Source organism: Mustela nivalis (genome assembly GCF_964662115.1).
Source record: "Mustela nivalis genome assembly, chromosome: 1".
Classification (NCBI taxonomy): Eukaryota; Metazoa; Chordata; class Mammalia; order Carnivora; family Mustelidae; genus Mustela; species Mustela nivalis.
The window spans coordinates 178,202,309-178,218,575 of NC_139020.1; the positions used below are offsets into that span (position 1 = coordinate 178,202,309).

A 16,267-nucleotide genomic window follows, 5' to 3' on the forward strand; every position below is an offset into this window, starting at 1 on the left:
ATCTGGCGGATTTAACATCACCTTCTTTCAGAAATTAATAGTCAAGCACCATAGCAACCCAGAGCACTGATGCAACTGCTCAGTGGCATGGGGCACACCCCTGTGATGTCAGCGCTAGGCTGCCTCGTTCTCTTGACCTTGCTTGAAAATCAAATGAGTATTTGATTTTAAAATAGAAGTTTGCAGAGAGACTAATGTAACTTGATGAATTAAAGCGAAATTAAATTTTCTCAAACCCACTTTGGGGAGGGGGAACAAAAAAAGTGCGTTTCAAATGCTTACGGATGCTCCGGTATTTTCTTGATTTCCAGAGGTCTCGCTCTAGTGAGGCCATGGTCTTCTGCTCCAAATTAATCTTGCCGGTCATTTTCATGGCTGAGGTTTGTCAAGGAGCATCTTCACTTGATTCTTGAATTTAGGCCAGTAACAGCTCCATTTGCGTTCGTGGATTTGTGTCTGTTGTAAAACAGGTTCCTTGCTCCCCTGGCTGCACGAGGTCTCCACCCAGATATGACTAAATTGAGTTTATGAATTGGTAAGACAGAGATTTACTACTCTTTAGCTACACACGTTCTGGGTTTTTGTTTTTGTTTTTTTTAACCTTTATAATGTGAAGATTCTTGGATCACTTTTGTTTTTAATCTTAGCATTCTGGGACTCTAGAATGCCTTTTAAAGGTATGGATTCATGGTTAGTGTCGCATTCTGGTGCATTTGATTGAAGGCCAAAAAAATCACTTGCTGCATTTCACCATCATTGCTGTTTAAATAAAACCTTTGTGGGAAGCTCCTGCTTGCTCACCGTGGAAGACAGTCTCATTTCTACGAGGCAGCATGGAAAGGGGTAGATTCCAACTGGTATTGGGGGTTATCAAGTCCAAGCACTTCACTTTCTGAGTCTCAGTTGTCCAGTCTTAAGAAGGAAGGCTTAATTAACTTCGGGGATCTACAAACTTCTGTGAAGGACCATGCAAGATACATCTTCTGTTTTGTGGGCCATTCCATCTCTGCCACAGCAGCTCAGCTTGGCTGTACCTTGTGTCTCCTAGTCTCCGTGAACCCTGCGAGATCTCAGTCTAGGACGTTCCTCATACAAAGCTGTGCCAGGTGTTTAACTCAACTTGTGCCATTAACTAGCAAAGATTTCTGGCAGAGCCCAAAACTGTGATTAAACAAAGCTGAAAGCGTGGTTGAAAAGATGAAATATTCACCTTGAGATTTGTGTTACCCCGACAGCTTCAAATAAGGGCATCCTGAGCACTTTTCATTGTTTTCCTTGGAGTCACCTGTAAGCATGAATTATTTTTCTTCTGACTTGATGTCTTTATAATGCCTATGCTAACACCCATGACCTGAAAATGGGCCCACTTGAATGTGTGTGATATGATATGTTTCCAATTCTGTGATATTGTTCAAAGTTTAAAATATCATGAGACAGGGGCAAGTTTGGTGGGGGGGGGGGAGTTCCAAGAAATTTTCATTAGTGTTGACTAAGAGAGGCAGTCCACGGAGAGAGAATTCTTTCTTTATAATTAATGTCAAGGACACAGTATATTATATGATATGATATGCTGCAAATCGGGAACTCCTTGTCAAAGTTCAGGAACAGTGAAAAATTTTATCCTTCTGTTGGCTACTGTCGTCACACAAAGGAAGCTGAGTAACAAATTCATATAATTTTTCTTTTAAACTTGACTGCTAGGAAGCTCGGAGTTAAGAGTTTTTTTGTTCAATCTCTGTATAATTATTTTCCACTCCAGCTTTTTGTGATTGAGATCTTTTAAAATCAACCTCATTTTTCCTACCCCCAATTAACATTGGGTTATTTATTTTTATTCTTCTATAATATCACTTCCATCCTATTTAACCCTCATTTCAAGGTGGGTTTTTTTGTTTTTGTTTTTGTTTTTGTTTTTTTAGAAATTAGTGAAGATATAGAGACTTAAGTAATAAATCACATGTAATTTTTTTTTAACCTTTTAACAAGCTCACAGAACCTTGGAAAACTAATCCTTATTTATTTTTTATATTTATATATTTTTCTATATATTATTCATTTTTATATATTTATTTATATATTTTCATATATTCAAAAAGGTTTATTAAAAATATAAAGTTAAAAAAAAAGTCTATAAAATGGCTAGAATAGCTATTGTTTCTTCCCAGGGAATAAGTCTGTCTTTTTTTTTCTTTTTTTTTTAAGATTTTATTTATTTGACAGAGAGAGATCACAAGTAGAGAGAGAGAGAGGAGGAAGCAGCCTCCCTGCCTAGCAGAGAGCCCAATGCAGGACTCAATCCCAGGACCCTGAGATCGTGACCTGAGCCGAAGGCAGAGGCTTAACCCACTGAGCCACCCAGGCACTCCCCAGGGAATAAGTCTTAAAAAGAGATGAATGTGGAGTGTCTGGGTGGCTCAGTCAGTTAAGCGCCCACTCTTAACTTTGGTCAGGTCATGATCTCAGGGTTGTGGGATTGAGCCCTGTAATGGGCTCAGCAGTGAGTGTAGAGTCTACTTAGGATTCTCTCTCTCCCTCTTTCTGTCCTTCCCTCTCTTGTATGTGTGTCCACGGGCACGGTGTCTATCCATATCCATGCTATGATGGAGAAACCAGCACATCTCCCCAGCATCAAAAAGAGGTTGATTTCAGATGCCGGGTGCTTCTCAGTAAATGTCACGTCACATTTGAAATCTCGGAATCATTAATAGCATAGATATAGGTAAATATGTCTACATTGGCACTATGGGAAGAACTACTTATGAGCATAAAGGGGCCAAGCAAATTCAGAGAAAACAGATGAAGCCATTTTTCAAATTTTGATTCAAAGTTCTGAAGAATCATAAATAACGGTCATCTTCCTTTGTAGCGATATAACAGTTTTTTTCCAAGTAGATCAGAACACTTTACAAAATGGATTTGTGCCAGCATTCTTGAGAGATAGGTAGCAATGATTATAATCCCCACTTTACAAACGGGGAAGGTGGTCCCATAGATGATCAGGAGCTCACCCACAGTCACATAGAATGTCAAGACTAGACCTAAAAGACATCTTATTTAGGCCATAGTTACACTGATGTCATTTTATCATGGTTGCCTTAGTCTGGTGGTTTAATATAGGCTTATACATCATTTTCTTTCTGCTTTCCCTGAACGCTGGCATTGCGCCTACATACATTTTTGCTTGAGATTCAGATTCACTTTATAAAATTCATTTTCTTATAACCATTCTGAGTGGTATTGGGACGTTGTTGTGTAGACATAACAGTGTCTTCATTGAGCCACCAGATGACCACACTGACTGAATCACTGGCTTTTTCAGCGAAGCTTTGGAAACCTTCCTGCCCCCTGCTTCTCCCCATACACCTATCCCTGGGCTTAACAATCTGGGTAAAGACTAGGCTGGTATTACAGCATAGAGACCCCAACAAACAAAGGTTTACATAAAATAGGGGTTTCCTTCTCTCTTATAGAGGAGTCTCACCAGTCTAGCTTACGTGGGCAGGTTCTTTCTCTCTTTTGCTCTCCTACCTTGGCCTTTGTCATTATTTACATGGTTGAAGCATAGTGAAGTCCAAGCCAAGCAGTTGTCTTTGGTGCAAATGAGTTAAAATGCACATATCCCATTCATTAACCTTTAATTTGTAAGATTACGGTCACCTGGTTGCAAAAAGCTGTGGCGGCGGCTGGGACGTGTGTGTACTAGGGTGGCTAGGAACATGGGAGAATCAGAGAAGAGATTTAAGGGGACAGTTCGAACACAACTTGACTGGTTGAATTGCCCCTATCTGATGATTTCACTGACTGATTGATTAATTGATTGATTGATTGATTCATATCAAAGTGCATACTGCATACATACATAAATCCTACTGTAGGTATTTACTGATCATTGTGTGCTAGTTGTGAGATCATAGCGCTACATAAGAAGGTCATGGTCTCTGTCCTCGTAGAGTTTATATTAGAGAGGGGAAGACCCAGATTATGAACAATGATAATAACCAGGGTTCGGAAGGGCAAGTACTGGTTGTTGGGGGAAAGTGATCTATAGTGGGGAGACCAGGGTATCAGGGATTTATGTATTTTAGCCTTATATGGAAGCTGTATTAGTTTAACTTGATTTTCTTGTTATCTTTCATGCCAGTGCTATTATGAACATTATCAGGCATGTTAAGTTTATAAATAACTTTGCTGAGCTATAATTCATATCACAAAACAATTTACCTGCTTAAAGAATACCGTTCGATGGCTTTGAGTATATTCCCGGAGTTTGCAACCATCATCACAGTCTGGTGTCGGAACATCTTCAGCACCCCAGAAAGAGACCCCTTAACTGTTAGCAGTCACTCACCTCAACTCAGCACTGGACAATGACTAATCTACTTTCTTTCTGGATAGACTGACCTATTTGGGACATTTCCCATATGGAATCCTACAATATGTGGCCTTTGGTGAGTGACGTCCTTCACTTAGCATGATGTTTTCAAGGCTCATCCCAAGCACTTAAATCTGCAACTATCAAAAAAAATACATAAATAAATTTGTAACTCTCATACAACCTTGAGTTCCTACTCCTAAACCCAACAAAAGGGTGACATGAAATATTCTTATAGGGGTTGGAATTGGGGAAAACATGACTGTCCTCATGTTGTTTGTATTTTCCTAGAACTGACTTGGCCTCCCAACAGTTAAACTTCAAAATTTAAATGTTTGCATCTTAAGTTAGCTGTTTTTAAACATTGTTAACCATAATGCTAAACTAAGTTACTCTGTAAACAAGGGCTGTTTCTCTTGAATGTTAGTTTCAAAGAACAAAAATTTTTAAATATTGATTTCCAGAGAAATATGCTCAATAGAGTTCGTTTTCAAGCAGAAGTCACTTGTTGAAATGTACACGAAGGCGCAGTTAGTCATAAAGGCGATCTTTGCTGCGGTTATCAACTAGCCGTAGTTTGCACCGTGAGCCATCAGAAATACAAAACCGAATAACAAATGGTTTTTTCATCTTTTTAAAATTGATGTTTTTGTTCCTCCATCTGCCAAGGGCATGGATATCCCGTTGCTCACCTTGAGCATCTTAGGAAGAAGAGATTCTCAGTTTAGGTGACAACATAACAGCTTAACGAGATGTAGGAAGTATTGCCTTCCTTTGGTAATTCACAAACCTCAGGAAGGAATCTGAAGCTTAACTGTGCAAAAACAAAACCCTGTTTAAGGGAGCAGATCTGTGCTAACCTTGACTGCATTACCCCCTCGTATCTAGTAACATCCAGTAACATCCAGAACCTTAAAGGAGCAAACGTTCTATTGGTGGTAGGATCCTTATTTTGAGTCCATTTGAAAAGGTGACCTTCCGTCCAGCGTCGCGCTCGGATTTGAAGTTTGTAGTACTTTTTAAAAAGACTGCTCATGAGTGGGAGTTCTCAATTGAAAAATGAAGATTAATCATGTAAGCTAGTACTTCTCTGGCCTTGATCTGAACTCTTCGACTCCTGGAGCCTTTGCATGGTGGGGCTGGGGTGGGGAGGGGAGTGAAAAAGCTTGAAGTCTTTATGCTCTGTTCAAATGTCCTCTTTTTGAAGTGTGAAAATCACGCACATTTTCCCTTGAATTTTGTATATTAGCATGTATGTAGTGTATAATTATAAGTAATTAGATGTTTTGTTAATGATCTGACAGTGTGATGAGTTATTTAAAATTACCTTTTAATTAAAAAAACAGTCTTGCATCATTGGATGGACGGTGATGATTTCAGTCTGTGGCTTGGTTTGGTACTTTAATTCCTTGGCCTATCCCTCCAGGCCTCTCTTTTCTGAAAATCCGTTTCTCTTTCAGAGGGTCCTGAGCTATCTCTCGAGGTCAGAGGAAGTGCCCTAAAATCTGTTCAGTACAGATGACTTACTTTAAAGTTTATTCAGAACAGAGATTGTCAGAGTGGGCACCGGCACTCCTTTGTGGGTTAGGAAATCTATTTAGTGGATTGTGCCCAAGGATTTTTAAGAAACGGAAGAAGCATACAGCAGAGTAGAATAAATTGAGTAAACCTGCCCTGTCTAATATGGAAACCACTAGCCGCACGTTTGCAGTGCAATTAGCCCAAACTTTTATGCGCTGAACGTGTACATTTGACAAAGTATTTAAAGGACTTTGTATGGGAAACAAAGCTGTGAAATACTTCAATTATTATTCTCTCTTGATTACACATTGAAGTGGTCATGTTTTTGTTATGTTAGGTTAAATAATATAAATTATTAACCTGAATTTTAACTGTTTCCGTGTGGTTATAATTACCTGTGTCACAGGCGTTATATTTCTAATGGATACCTTTGCTCAAGTTATGGGGGATCTTTCCGTGAACGATACTGCTGTCAAGCCCTCTGCTCGTGGTTCTAGGGGATGGGGATGGGCAGGGAAATAAAGTATAAATACCCAGTGATACGTTCTAGGGAAGAAATATTGGAGGCTGAGGCAGATCAGATCGCCTGGGGAAGGGGTTCCAACTCTAAATAACCGGGGTAAGTCTGGCTGTGAAGTGTGGTAGCACGGGAGCAAAGAATGAGCCTGTTCTAAATAAAGGGAGCAAGTTGGCTCATGTGCCTAAAGTCAAGTCATCAAGGAGGAGAGTAGTGGGAAGCAAGGTCAGGAAGTAACAGGGCTGGGGGTGCCTGGCTGGTGTGATCAGAAGAGCAAGTGGCTCCTGATCTTGGGGTCATGAGTTTGAGCCCCATGTTAGGTATGGAGATTACTTAAAAAAAGTGAAATAAATTTTGAAAAACAACAAAAAAGGAAGTAACAGAGTCAGACTGAGTAGGGCTTGAAAACTCACTAGACTGTCTTTTAGTAAAATAGGGAACCACTGATGGGCTTTGAGGTGGGTCAAAATCTGACTCATGCTTTAAATGGATCCCTCTGGAAGCTGTTTTGAAATTTGCCTGTGGGTGAACAAAGGGAGAGGATAGGGAGGGGGACTTGTTAGGAGGCCACTGTAATCATCCCAGTGAGACAGGATGATGGCAGGATCAGGATGGGAGTAGAGCTGGTGAGAGGTAGACTGGCTTTTGGTTTGAAGGAAGAGCCAAAGGGCTTCCCGGCGGAATAGATGTGGAATTTGAAAAAGTTACGTCAGGGATGACTCCAAGATTTTTGTGCTGAGTGATGGGGTGGTATCATCTGAGGGATTGCTTGTGGGTAGAAAGAAAAGAAGATGGAGGTCTTGGGGCCAAGCAACGCTGTGAGGACAGAGCTGCCATTAACTGAAATAGGGGAGCAGGTTCAAGGGTATTAAAGGAAAAAAAATTAATCTTACTTGTTAAAGGTGGCAGGGCACCCTTTATTCAGGACCATCACAGCAGGTGTTGGGAATACCCCGTGAGATTTTATACAGGAGAGAGATTGGGCTCAACTCTGAATCTAGCCCAAGCAAGTAGGAATTTAGAGCCAGGGAGGAGAGTGGGCGTCTGTAGACAGAAAATTACCAAGAGAAAACATCATGGGTAAGCAGAGGGTCTGAGCTGTACAGCTCTAGCATGGCTTTTGCTGAAGACAGGCCAGGGTGATCAGACACTACCTGGGGAATGATGGAAGATGAGGAAACCAGTCAGATACCAGTGGTGGTCAGATACCGAAGGTGGTAGAGGGACTTGGCAGTTAAACTGACTTAGCAGGGTTCTTGCTAAAACTAGATTTTATAGGGAGGTGCCCAGGTGGGTTCAGGAGCCTGACTAATTTTTGGTCAAGCCAGGAGTCTTCATCATGGGTGGATGAGGGAAGCAGGGGAAACCAGGAGTACAGCTGTAGACACACAGGCTTTGAGCTGTTTATTTTTCATCCAGATGGAGCTGTCAAGTGGGCATTTGGATATGTGGATCTAGAAATGTCCTGGCTGAGGTGAGAAACTGAGGATCTGTAACCATCTAAGTGGTCTGTAAAGGCATGAACCTGGGTGAGCTCACCGGGGGAGCCATGGTATAAGTAGAGGAGAGTAGGGCTCCAAGATGAAGCCAACGCCATTAAGAGATTTGATTACAGGTTATAGAGGAAAAAGAGGCAAAGCTGGCAGGAAATTCTGGAGATTTGAGTGAACCAGGAGCCCACTGAAGACATTGTTTAAAGGAAGAGAGTGCCTGAGTGGCTTAGTCGGTTCAGCATCTGACTCTTGGTTTTGGCTTGGGTCATGATCTGGGGTCATGAGATCAAGCCCCACGTCTGGTTCCATGCTAGCGCAGAGTCTGCTTGGGTTTCTTTCCCTCTCCCCCTTCCTTGCACTCCTTCTCTCTCTCAAATAAATAAATACTTAAAAAAAAAAGTATTGTCAGCTGCATCATAAGTGGCTAAGAGGTCAGAAGAGATGATGACAAAGAATGCACAATTGTGTTTGTCAACATGGAAGTCATCGATAACCTTAACCAGAGTCAGAAATGTTGGACTCTCACCCCCGTAACTCATGCCGGCTTCGTACAGCTATCAGTGTGCTTATGGTAGGCATGGTGAATGATGTTTCCTGGGTCAGTGCCTGTTCAGCACTGCTGTTTGTTAAGGTCGTCACACGTACCCCCACCTCTTGCAGGCCCTCATTGACAGGAGGCTAACTCTGTGATGCTTGGGTCACGGTACAGCCTGCGAGAGTGATCAGAAAAAAATTCCCTGCTGCACAAAGGAGTTCTGTGCATGTTGCCCCTTTCAGTTCATTCCCTACTCCAGTGGTTGAGATAGTATTGTTTAAAGAAAAGGCAGATGGGGCGCCTGGGTGGCTCAGTCAGTGAAGTGTCTTACTCTTGATCTCAGCTCAGGTCTTGATCTCAGGGTTGTGAGTTCAAGCCCCATACTAGGCTAAGAAAGAAAGAAAGAAAGAAAGAAAGAAAGAAAGAAAGAAAGGAAGGAAGGAAGGAAGGAAGGAAGGAAGGAAGGAAGGAAGAAAGAAAATAAAGAAAAGGCAGAGGAAAAGGGGGATTCATAAAATACGTTGTTTTAATCATCTGAAGTACACCACAGCTTGGCGTGGTTAACATGGTCTCCACATTAGTAAACTACGAGTTTGTGTGTACGCCACACACCAGTCTGTCACCTTCACCTTCTACTAATCTAGGTAGTCTTTGATGCGCTCGTCTGCCTTTCAACTCAACTAAGAGCATCAAAGAGTCTGGCTTTTTCAAAAATTGTGAAACAACGTGAACATTCTCGAGATTTCTAGGCTGGTCCCAAATCTTCAAGCATCTGGAAAAGTGTAGGTAAAATAATAACAAATATGCTTTCTCTTTTTAGGTACTAAATCCCATTAAGGTAATATTGGGTTTGGTAAGAATAGTCTCTCTGTGGAGTATAATCAAGATCCTTCTTAGAAGAAGAATCTATAGGAAGAAAAATTCTACTGGTGACCTCCCCTAACCAGTTCAGCATTTTATCAGTATTTTATCAGTATCCTGCCGGGATTTTGTATCTATGTGTGTTCGTCCTGCATATACTGTTTTGCTTCCTATTTTTACCCTTATGCTATCACAAGTATTTTTTCCAAGTCATTACATGTTATATATAAATCTTATTTTAGGATACTTTGGTGACCTCTGTTGTTGTGTTGTCCATCCCTGAAATTGGTGAGGGTTCTGATTTTTTTCTGCTCACTCACGGTGGCCAGAGTGTCTATGTTGGATCTCTCAAGATAGCTCGGTCTCTTGAATTTGTTTTATAAATGATGCTGAGATTATAGATTACCACCTAGTTTCTCCCTCTACTTCTAGGTAATATTAAAACTAAGCTGAGCCACACATAATCACCCCTTCAGCAACTGTATGTATTTTCCACGATTAGGTGAGGTACAATTCACCTTAATTTTAATTTCAAAATTTCTAGACTTTTAAGCTGCTAGGCATTTTTTGTTTTTCCTGATCTGAATTACTTATGTGTATTTTCCCACTCCCAACTTAATTCTCAGCGTTCTTTCAAGGGTGAGCTGTTCTTCTGCTCCTTGTTTTGTTAGCCCAAACAGCACTCCTCTTTCCCCAGAGCAAGCCATGGCTTTATGTCCACATTTGCAAATCCAGAATTTGCTTAGGTTGCGTTTCAGTCACTTAAAATGTACTTGCAACTTTCAGAGTCTAACATTTTAAGTTCTTTTCTTTTGCGCGCCGGACCCTGGCAGTCTCGTCCTTATTGGTGTAGGCAACACATGTTTGAGTTCCCGTGAGGTTCGCTGTGTGTTTAAGATTGGGCTGTACACCCCTGTGCTTTGTGGCCGTGACCCCATCTAGTTCTAAAATCCCCCAAACGGCCTTTCAGTGAAGTAGTCTTAGAACTTCAGAGAGGACCAAAGAATGTGGGACTTGTCTGGTCTCTTCCTTGTCATGTACTGAAGATGAAACCGACATCCAGGAAAGGGACATGACAGACCCCAGGCCGCTGCACAGTTGTGGCCCCCCGTGTCGGGAATCCCCTACCCTTCCCCTACACCTCTTCCTTCCTTTTATGATATGATACCTCAAACAAGTGGAATGATAGAAATACGACTATTAAAAAAAGTAGACCTGACCAAAGCCAAAACGTGTTTGTTTTTTTTACATGTAGATGGTCCTTATCTTGGATTTCATTTCCAGCGCTCCCTCCTTTTTCCAGCAATGTTAAGGGAAATGACACCATTTGCAAGCGTTTCAGCGTATTAACTGTGAGAAATATCCCCCAAATACCTTCATCTGAAGCAAACAAAAATAAATAAAAATAAAAGTGTTCATTTCAGAAGATGCCGATTTTTCCCTCTCCTTCCTCCCCTGCCCCCCTTTTTCTGCTTCCGCCCTCCCCATCTCTCCCTGTCTCCTGCCTCTGAAGGCTAACGTTTTTGTTTTTAAAACGAGGCCATTCGATGAAGATGTATATAAAGTAGAATGTTCCTACCAGTTGACTACTACTGTGCATTTTAAAAATTGTTGAGTGTTATGTGTAGCCTGAGAATTTCAGTGTCCACTGCCCTTACTCGACTGATGTGTACAGATGAACACCTCCTGTGTGGCATGTGCTTTGCCCAGGGCTGAGGCACAGGGAAGGATAATTATGTTTTGTTTGTGTTTCTTGAGGTACACACTGTCTATTTGCTTGGAGCTACTTCTGCTCCAAGGTCTTGTTCCCCCAGCTCTGGAATGGGGTTGACATCCTTTCCTTATTTCCTTATGTGGGATAAAAATACATGAAGACCAATATAGAATTGTCACTGGGAACTTCACTTAGCTAGTGAAGTTATTATGTTATTAGTAATAGAAATAGAGTAGGAAATTCCCACGAACCTTGTTTTGTTTTCTGATGATACATGTAAAACTAGCTCATTATAGGGAATTTGAAATTATTGAAAAGTAGACCGAGTATAAAAGTAAAAATAATCTAGAATTCTGACCCTGAGAATGACATAAATTTTCTGCCATTCTTTTTTCATTGAGCGTACACATATTTAGCAAACTTACTGTCATTCAGTATATAGAATTGTCTCTTTTTAAAATTTAGTATTACTCAGTGAGCATTTTCCTGTATCATGAAGTACTGTTAAAGGTATCTTAAATGATTACATGCTCTATCATCCCTTTGCTTGTAATACAGTTTAATTAACTGTTCTTTAATATTGGGTGTGGAGTTTGCTTCCAGTTTTTCTGTAATATAGTTATTGCAGTGGGCATATCTGTGCATAGGTCTTGGTCAATTATTTTTATTTCTTTAGATATATTCTAGAGGGGGAAAGTACTAGAAGAGAGTTTATGGAATTCTTAGAGGGTTTCCTTATATCTTGTCATATTGTTTTTCAAAATGAACCAATTTACACTCCTATTAACACCATTTGAGAGTGTTGATTTCACTGCAACTTTGCCAAGAATGAGTATCAACATTTTTTAGTTGTCGTTTGAATCATAGGAGAAAAAAAAGTATATGTATTTTTTTCTTGTTCAATTCTTTGATTATAAATGAAGTTCAGAATTTTCTTTAAGCTGTTTGCATTTTTTCTTTCCTTTTTTTTTTAAGATTTTATTTATTTATTTAACAGACAGAGATCACAAGTAGGCAGAGAGGCAGATGGCCGGGGTGGAAGGGAAGCAAGCTCCCTGCCCAGCAGAGAGCCAATGTAGGGCTCAATCCTAGGACCCAGGGATCATGACCTGAGCCGAATGTAGAGGCTTAGCCCACTGAGCCACCCAGGTGTCCCCATTTTTTCTTTTAATCCCTCATAATTTTGGGAGCAGCCAGGGGTTGAAAGAGTAGGAATGAGGAAGCCAGAGTGCCGAGAGCATAGGGCAGGGATCCTGTCATTCAGAGGGTCCTTGACCAGCGGCTCTTATGGCCAAATTCACAGAGTGAATTCAGAGTACTACACTACAGCTTTGGTATAAGGCTAAAATTAGAAAAGGCCAGACCATTGGCCCTCAGATGTTCCTGAAACCAGATGGAGAGATCTGGGGCTCATCAGCTTTCCAAATACTTGGACATTTTAAATTTATTCCTTTATTCACCAAATAATTACTGAATGCTTACTTGTTTCAAGCACTCTTCTAGGCACTGGGGATATACCAGTAAACAACAAAAGAGAGGCTCTTTAGATGTGGTGAGTCTCCCTTACTGCTCTCTAATGAGGGCAAACGGAGAGTTCTCCATGCAACACTTACCACAGTGAGAGTCAGGCTTGCTTCTCTTCTCACTGCTTCTCCTGTTTCTACGTCAGCAGCAGCAGCTCAGACAAGAAACTGTGTCCAGCCAGGTTGCTTCTGTGGTCTTCCTGTCAGACTTGGGAAAGGCCCGCTCTCACAGGCCCGCTGTCCCCCAGCCTGAGAAGCTTCTCTCCATTTCTCGTTTAGCCTCTTTCTTTCTTTTCCTCCAGCCATGTGGGCCTGTCGAGAAGCCGGGCCCTGTGCAGTAGAACAGTAAGACCCTGGGGACAGACCGAGGGACTCTGGGGGAGCCCCTCCCTTTGACATCCTGTTAGTAGGGGTATTGCTGAAGGCTGAGGGGGGATCTCTGGGCCTTGGCTCTTCAATCTGTGAGCTCAACCAGCTGATTCTCATCAACCCCCGGATGAAGGAATCCAAAACAGAAAAAGGGACTTGTTCTTTCTCTGGATTTCTGAGTGTTCTCTGGGATTCCAGAACTCTGCACTGAGTGGGGGAAGACAGGCCCCCCTCGGCCCCGGGACCACACTCACTTTCTCTCTGGCTTGTCCCACTCCTGGGAATGCACTTGGCAGCCACCCCCCTGTCTGTGTACTTGCCTGGTTCCTGTCACCACCATTTCTAAAACACAACTGATTCGTAATTGAGATAAACATTCCCGATGCTGAAATGATGACGGGGTAGCTCGGGGTTGTGGTCCTGGTGCTCCGCTCAGAGGCATGGACTGGAGTGGGCCTCATCAGAGTTCGGACGTGTCCGTTCTTGGGCAGGTCCCGACATACTCTGCCACTTGTCCCCATCGGAGACGTGGGGATAATGAAAAGACCGGTCTCGTAGATGTGCTGTGAGGATTGTATACAGAAGTTTGGTTCGCGGTCTGCTTTGCAGGTCCAGCTCTGCTACTTTCTAACTTCGTGATCTTGAGGAAGCGACCAGATTCTCTAAACCTTTTTTTATCTAAAAAAAATAGGCACTTGGAAGTTGTTGGAAGATTAACTGCGTTATTCCAAGTGAAAAGTCCTCAGAGCAGTGCTTCAGGCTCAGTATTGTCTATTTTTGTTATTAGCATGGTGCATGGAATGTAGTAAGTTCTCAAGGATGGTAACATATTTTATTATTAATTAACTTTAAAGATAATGAAAATGGTTTTCAGTGACTGTTTTTATGGGGGGAGAACCAAGTTCGTGGATATAGAAATGAAAGAGTCATCCTGATACCTTCCCCTGCCCCCAAATAGAAAACACAAACTTTGAAAATCCTAAGAAAAAAGAGAGGGGTCTCTGAGGTTTTCAGGATAACATTACATTTCTGTTACGGAGTTGACTTGGGCTGTCCAGTGTGTAAACCAGTCGCTAAGCAGCTCTTAGCAGTTGAAACCGGGCTAGTCTGAATCGACACCAGCTACACGTGTCCAATCCCCACCAGATTTTAGATCTTGACTACAGGTTGAAATGATAACACTTTTGGTATATGGGATGAACCAAAATGTACACTGAAAGCTAATTCCATCTGTGGGTTATGTTGTATTTTTTTTTTTCTTGAGGATTTTAACTATTCTCTGCACCTAGTGTGGGGTTGGAACTTACAACCCTAAGATCGAGAGTCACACGTTTCCCCAACTGAGCCAGCCAGCTGCTCCCTCGTGGTACATTTTTATTCTGCCATTAGGTAGAGATATGTTGCAGTTTTCAGAGGGTCATGTCACGTTTTTTCTTACTTTTTGGAAATTTGGGCACATTTTTTTCCTTTAATTTAAAAATAGATCACCAGTACCTTTCTGTCACAATTAGTATATGGCAGCATCATTATTACCTTCTAGTTGTGTATAGATGTATCACACTTCATTTAACCAGTCCCACTTTGTTGGATATAAAAAGATGTGCACGACAATGCTGGTGAACAAGCGTGTATTTTCAAATGGAAAAGGCTGTCTGATTATTTCTTTAGGGTAGGTTTCTCAACTGAAGCATGATGGCCATTTTGGGTTGGAAAATGTTTTGCTGTGAGAATCTTGGGTGTTCAGCAGTGTCCCTGCCCCACTAGAGGCCTGTGGCACACCCTCCCCAGTCCCACCCCCAGTAGAGGAAAACGGAAAACATCCACAGACATTGCCATGTATCCCCTTGCAAAATTGTCCCGGTGGGGAAGTACTGACCTAGCACAGATGATCAGAATGGGAGTTGTTGGGTGAAAAGGTATATGTATTTAAAATTTAGATTGATCGGTAGCTAGCTGGCTAGCTAGATATTGATACACATTGAAAATTTTATATATGTTTCCAAACAGTTTTCTAGAAAAATGGTACCAGTGCATGCATCTATTGAGAACAGAGATCCTCACTGCATGTCTACAAGAGGCTTAAGAAGGGAGGGTTGGGTATTTGTTGTTTTATTTGGGGGGAATTGGTCTAATCAGGTTGCTTTCTGAGATTGGGTCTTTCAGGACCTTGATGGGAGGCAGTGTAGGTGTTTTCTTCTGGGAGGCCAGGCTGGCCAGGAGGTGCAAGCGGCCATCTCTACTTAGCATCATGTACCGGGCTTCTGGGCTCATAAGGTGGGGGGTGGGGGTGGGGGGGGGTAGGACATTAGAGAGAAAACCTGTTACTTCACAATTCTAGACTTTTCTTACAGTGAGAAAAATGAATACTAGTAAGTGATGGTAATGACAGTTGATTATTGAATGTTTGCTCTGTATCAGGCACTGGGCTCAGCGCCGTTACGTGTAATTTTGTTTAAGCACCTGGTTGTTGGGTGAGAGCTGCTGTTTTCCCCAGGCTAAGCAAGACCTGCCAGGCCTTCATCCAGAATGTCAGGGGTCACATCTGCACTGTGTGGCGTGGCCAGGATTTGAAGTGGGCTGTCCGAGTGAGCACACTATTCATTTATTTACTCTTCCAACAAATACTTGAACTTTTCCTCTGTGCCAGCCACAGAGTGCAGAGTGCAGAGTCTATGGGGTGGAGTTTGTAGTAGTGAGTTAGGAAGGACGTGCTCGGGCCTTGTGCAGTTTGCAAACCATCGGGGGCTGAGAAGGGCTGATCTGAGGAGGGCCCAGGAATGGAGATGCGTGGCACTTCTTAGAGCCTACAGCTGGGAGAGAGCCCTAACCCGAGATGGCAGGAGAAATGATGGTTAGAATAAGATCTGGAGAAAGAGAGAAGGGTGGAGGAGACGTGTGGGAGCCACAGAGAAGGAACAGGGTGTCCCCTGGGCTGGGCTGGTGATGAGGTGTCGGGGAAGGGACTGGTGGAGAAGGTGCCAGAGTGAGCGTGAGGTGAGGGGCGCAGGCTGTGGGCAGAACATAAACAGACTTGGATATGCGCTTCCCAAACAGGTTGTTTTCATTTGTTTTTGTCCTGAGAGATGGGTTGGAGGAGGACGAGGAGGATCAGATTGGCATTGGGGGGGATCACTCTGCCAAGTGTTACTCCCCCTGGGGACAGTGGGGAGTAGATACAGAAACCCTGACAAGGGGGGCAGTCATTGATTCTCAATAAATAATGCCCACTTCGCTTCGCTTATTTAGTGCTGCTTCACAAACTGCCCTGAAATTGGCTACTTAAAACAATAATCATGGGTGCCAGATTCTTCCCTTTGGGTAGGACTTAGCAGGACTCATGACCTGGTTCTCTCCTTGGCCTT

At 42.3% G+C, this 16,267-nt stretch overlaps 1 protein-coding gene across 29 annotated transcripts in view; it reads left to right on the forward strand.

Annotated features, from left to right (window-relative positions):
* FOXP1 (forkhead box P1) overlaps positions 1–16,267 on the forward strand; it is a 495,436-nt gene that overhangs the window by 172,602 nt on the left and 306,567 nt on the right. The gene's annotated exons all lie outside the window — the stretch shown is intronic.